This window comes from Anomalospiza imberbis, unplaced genomic scaffold (assembly GCF_031753505.1).
Source record: "Anomalospiza imberbis isolate Cuckoo-Finch-1a 21T00152 unplaced genomic scaffold, ASM3175350v1 scaffold_537, whole genome shotgun sequence".
NCBI classification, from domain to species: Eukaryota; Metazoa; Chordata; class Aves; order Passeriformes; family Viduidae; genus Anomalospiza; species Anomalospiza imberbis.
Genome location: NW_027100148.1, coordinates 32,501 through 37,500, shown reverse-complemented (window position 1 = coordinate 37,500; position 5,000 = coordinate 32,501).

Below are 5,000 nucleotides of genomic sequence, written 5' to 3'. Positions count from 1 at the left end.
GGCCGGCCTTGGTCTCCGGGACCGTGGGTAGACCTGATGTCCCCGGCCGACCAGGTCGTGGGTAGACCTGTTGTCCCCGGCCGACCGGACCGTGGGTAGACCTGTTGTCCCCGGCCGACCGGACCGTGGGTAGACCTGATGTCCCCGGCCGACCAGGTCGTGGGTAGACCTGTTGTCCCCGGCCGACCAGGTCGTGGGTAGACCTGTTGTCCCCGGCCGACCGGACCGTGGGTAGACCTGTTGTCCCCGGCCGACCGGACCCTGGGTAGACCTGTTGTACCCGGCCGGCCTCGGTCTCCGGGACCGTGGGTAGACCTGATGTCCCCGGCCGACCGGACCGTGGGTAGACCTGTTCTCCCCGGACGGCCTCGGTCTCCGGGACCGTGGGTAGACCTGTTCTCCCCGGCCGGCCTCGGCCTCCGGCCGACCGGACCGTGGGTAGACCTGTGCTCCCCGGCCGGCCTCGGCCTCCGGCCGCCGGGACCGTGGCTAGACCTGTTGTCCCCGGCGGGCCTCGGCCTCCGGGCGCCGGGACCGTGGGTAGACCTGTGTCCCCCGGCCGGCCTCGGCCTCCGGGCGCCGGGACCGTGGCTAGACCTGTTGTGCCCGGCCGGCCTCGGCCTCCGGGCGCCGGGACCGTGGCTAGACCTGTTGTGCCCGGCCGGCCTCGGTCTCCCGGCTCCGGGACCGTGGGTAGACCTGTTGTCTCGGCCCCGTCGTGGCTTACCTTCGCCCGGCCCCTTCGTAGACCTGGTATCTCGGCTCCGACTTAGCCTCCGGCCGCCGCGTGCCGGGGTAGACCTGTGTTCCTCCAACCGATGCCCCCCCCCCGCCTGGCCCTGTCCCGGCCTGCAAGCTCGTGTAAGGCGGGCGGCCCGCGCATCCGGGAGGGAGGGAGCGGCGCGGGTGGTGGGTGCGGTGTCCGAGGGGGTGGCGGCGGAGTGCGAGTGTGTGGAGTGGGCGTGTGTGTCACTGTGTCTGTCTCTCTCTCTCTCTCTCTCTCTCTGTCTGTGGGAACGAGGGCCAGGGGCCGGCGGCTTCGTCCCGGCCCCGGGCGCCTCGGCTCCGAGCCCCCGGGGCCCCCCAGACCCCTGCCGGGCCTGGAGGGTCTCTGCGGACCGTGAAAGAACCGGCCCAAAAGCGGCCGCCCGCTTTCCCGCTTGCACAGGGCGCAGGCGGCCCGTCAGCTCGGTCTGGGGGTGCTCTGGATACTAGAGAAAAACGAAATAAGATTTGCCAAGAAAATTTCTCTTCCGGACGGGTTTCTTCTTGTACCAAACAAATAGGAGAGTCGTTCTTTCAAAGAAAGGAGAAAAGAAACGGGATTGGGGCGGGGGGGGGGCGGGAAGGAATAAACCCCCAAAACCCCAAAACCGGGCGGCGGACAGCAGGTCTAGCCCGGCTCCGGGGCCGCCGGGCTCGGCGCGGCGCCCGGGCGGCGGGCGGTGGGCGGCGGACAACAGGTCTACCCCGGGGACAGCAGGTCTGCCCCGGGGACAGCGGGTCTGCCCCGGGGACAGCAGGTCTACCCCGCGGACAGCGGGTCTACCCCGCGGACAGCGGGTCTACCTCGCGGACAGCGGGTCTACCCCGCGGACAGCAGGTCTACCCCGCGGACAACCGGTCTACCCCGCGGACAGCAGGTCTACCCCGCGGACAGCAGGTCTACCCCGCGGACAACCGGTCTACCCCGCGGACAGCAGGTCTACCCCGCGGACAGCAGGTCTACCCCGCGGACAGCAGGTCTACCCCGCGGACAGCAGGTCTACCCCGCGGACAGCAGGTCTACCCCGCGGACAACCGGTCTACCCCGCGGACAGCAGGTCTACCCCGCGGACAGCAGGTCTACCCCGGGGACAGCAGGTCTACCCCGCGGACAGCAGGTCTACCCCGCGGACAACCGGTCTACCCCGCGGACAGCAGGTCTACCCCGCGGACAGCAGGTCTACCCCGCGGACAACCGGTCTACCCCGCGGACAGCAGGTCTACCCCGCGGACAGCAGGTCTACCCCGCGGACAGCAGGTCTACCCCGCGGACAGCAGGTCTACCCCGCGGACAGCAGGTCTACCCCGCGGACAGCAGGTCTACCCCGCGGACAGCAGGTCTACCCCGCGGACAGCAGGTCTACCCCGGGGACAGCAGGTCTACCCCGCGGACAGCAGGTCTACCCCGCGGACAGCAGGTCTACCCCGGGGACAGCAGGTCTACCCCGCGGACAGCAGGTCTACCCCGGGGACAGCAGGTCTACCCCGCGGACAGCAGGTCTACCCCGGGGACAACAGGTCTACCCCGGCTCCGGGGCCGCCGGGCCCGGCGCGGCGCCCGGGCGGCGGGCGGTGGACGGCGGACAACAGGTCTACCTCGCTCCGGAGGGACTTAGGCGATTTCCGGCAGCGGCCGGGTAGACCTGTTGTCGCGGCCGGGTAGACCTGTTGTCGCGGCCGGCTCCGGAAGTTCACCAAGGGGTCGCTGTTTTCAGCTGCCTCCGGCTACGTCATCGCAGGGGCCGGCCTGCGGCGGCGCACCTTCCCGGTCGCTTTCCATCGGTCCTCTTGGAGGCGTCTGCGGCCTGGGACTCGTCTGTCCGTACTATGGGAGCGAGGTGACGGGCCGTCTCCCCGCAGGCTCGTCCCGTGCCTGTGACCGAAGCGGCGAGGGAGGCCGGGGGCCCCCGTGCGCAGTCCTCCGAGCGAGGCGAGTGCCGCTGACGCGGGACGAGCCCCGTGGCGTCGTCCCGGTCCGCCCGTCTGGCCCAGGGAAACGGGGTGTGTACGGTTCGAGAGGCGAGAGAGAGCTCGAGAGAAAGAGGAGAAATAAATCGAGAAGGGAAAAAAAGAGGGAGAGAAGCCGAGAGAGACCGAGTACGAGCTGCGAGCTGCCCGTCGGCCGCGGCCATCGACTTCGTGGGCCGTGTCCCGCTTCGGCCCGGCTGTGGCCGGCTTGGCGAAGGGGGGGCGCCCCCCCTGGGGATTGCTGGCGGGCGAGGCGGCGGCGCCTCGCCCCTTTCCTGCCCGGCCTTAAGCCGGGGCGCGCCCCGCTCGGCGGGCGCGCTTTCGGGCTGTCGCTCCGGTGCGGTGGGCGGCAGCCGCGGGTGGACGCGGCCGGGGCTTTTCCCGGCCCTCGCCTGAGAGCCCCGAGCGCGGCGCGCGCGGGCCCGCCGAGGTGGCGGCGTCCCGTTCCCCTGCTTCCCGACCTGGTTGTGCCAGCGTGTCCGTGTCGGAAGGGTGGCGGGGGCCCGTGCGGCGGGGCGCGCGGCCCGGCCTCGGCGTCGCTGCCTCGCTTGAGGGACTCGGTGACGGCGGTCGCCCGATGAGCTGTGGAGCCGGGGTGGCGGCACCCCGCGCCCCACCAGCGCGCGCTGTTGAAGTCGTCCCCCTTCCTCGGCCTTAAGCCGGGGACCCGCGTCGCGGGCGAGTTTTTTCAGGGGCGGAGGCCGGCCGCGGTGGCCGGCCGCCCTAGCACGGACCGGAAGCCGACCCAGAGCCCCCCCGGAGCGTTGTCGCGGGCGAGGCGGCGGCGCCTCGCCCTTCCTCGGTCCTGTGAGGATCGAGCCGTTTACCGCCGGTGCAGGGGCGGGGGGGCGGGTTGTGCCAGCCGGGTCCGTTGCCTTTTTTTTTTTTTGTTCGGACGTGCCGACTTGCGGGCGGTGTGGGGGCCGCCCGCCAGGCCTCCGTCGCTTTTTTTTCTCTCGCGGCCCTAAGCCGCGGCACCGAGAAGCGCGCGCGGAAGGCGCGCGGGCCCACGAAAAGGGAAGGCGTGCAGGCGAGAGAGAGAGAGCGAGAACGCCGGTGGGGTTGGGCGGGGGGGGGGTGAGAGGTGCGTGCCTCGCCCCACCCCGCCCCGGGCCCGCGGCCCCCGTGGCTAGCACGGGTGTCCTTGTGTGGCGCGCGCCATGTGCCTTTTTGTTGTGCCGTCCCCCGGCTTGTTTTTTTTTTTTTTTTTTTTTCCGGAGGGAGAGCCGACCGCCGCGAGGCGGGCGAAAGCCGGTGGCCCGTGGGGCACGGTCGGCGGCACCTTTCTCGAACGCTCGGGTGGGTTCCCCGGGCGAAAGGGTGAAGCTCGCCCCTAGCCCGGCGGTCCCGCCCCGCCGTTGCCTGGCCGAGAGAAGTGTTGTCCGCGGGCGGGTGGCGGCACCCCCCCCCCTCCTTACGCTCCTCTGCCGCGCCCGATCCTCGGGCGGCTGTCCCAGGGCCGGCGTGGCCGTCGGGGCCCTGGTCAGCGTTTCGGCGGCTGCTTTGCCCTCCTCTTCTCCGCAGCCGCCGCCTCCTTGTCCGATCGATGTGGCTTTTCGGGTCGCGTCGGAGAGGGCCCCCGGCCGGCCGGGCTCTTCCGGGGCTTCTCTGTCATGGGGAAGCCTACGGCGGGGTCCGGTGCTCGGGCCGGGCGGTCTCCTTTCCGCTTCGCTTCCCGTCGCAGGCGAGGTGTCGCCCCTCCCGCTGCCGGGGGGAGGGCGTCTTGACCGTCCCTGGCTGTGTGACGGCCGCGTGGCCCCGCCAGTTTGCCAAGGTGTCCTTCCGAAAACACGCGAGGCGTGCCGGTTGCTGGCCTCGGTCCCGGGCAGCGCCCGCGGGTGCCGGCCGCGAGCAGCGCCGGGCGGCGGTGCGGCTGGAGCTGAGCCGCGAGAGCTTTGAGAGATGCACAGAGAGAGAGAGAAAACGAGAGCGAGAGAAAAAAGAAGCCAAGAGGGCCGAAGGAATGAACCGATGTTGGGGGGGTGCGGACCCGCGGGTGAAAAAAAAGCCCGATCCGCGCGCGCGGACCCCACGGCGCTCCTTTTGCCGTTCCGCCGCCTGCTGCCGAGCGAGCCGCCCCGGCTGCGAGGGGCCTCGGTGTCCGGGCCGCGCCCGCCTCGTCGGGTCGCTGTCTCCTCTAGCACGTCCGGTGCTTTCCGCGCGGCCCGGTGGGGCGACGCGCCGTAGCGGGTCCCGTCTCTTGAGCGGCTCCGCTCGGCCCAGCCTCGCCGGCGACCGGTCGCTCGCCCGCGACCGGTCGGCGGGCG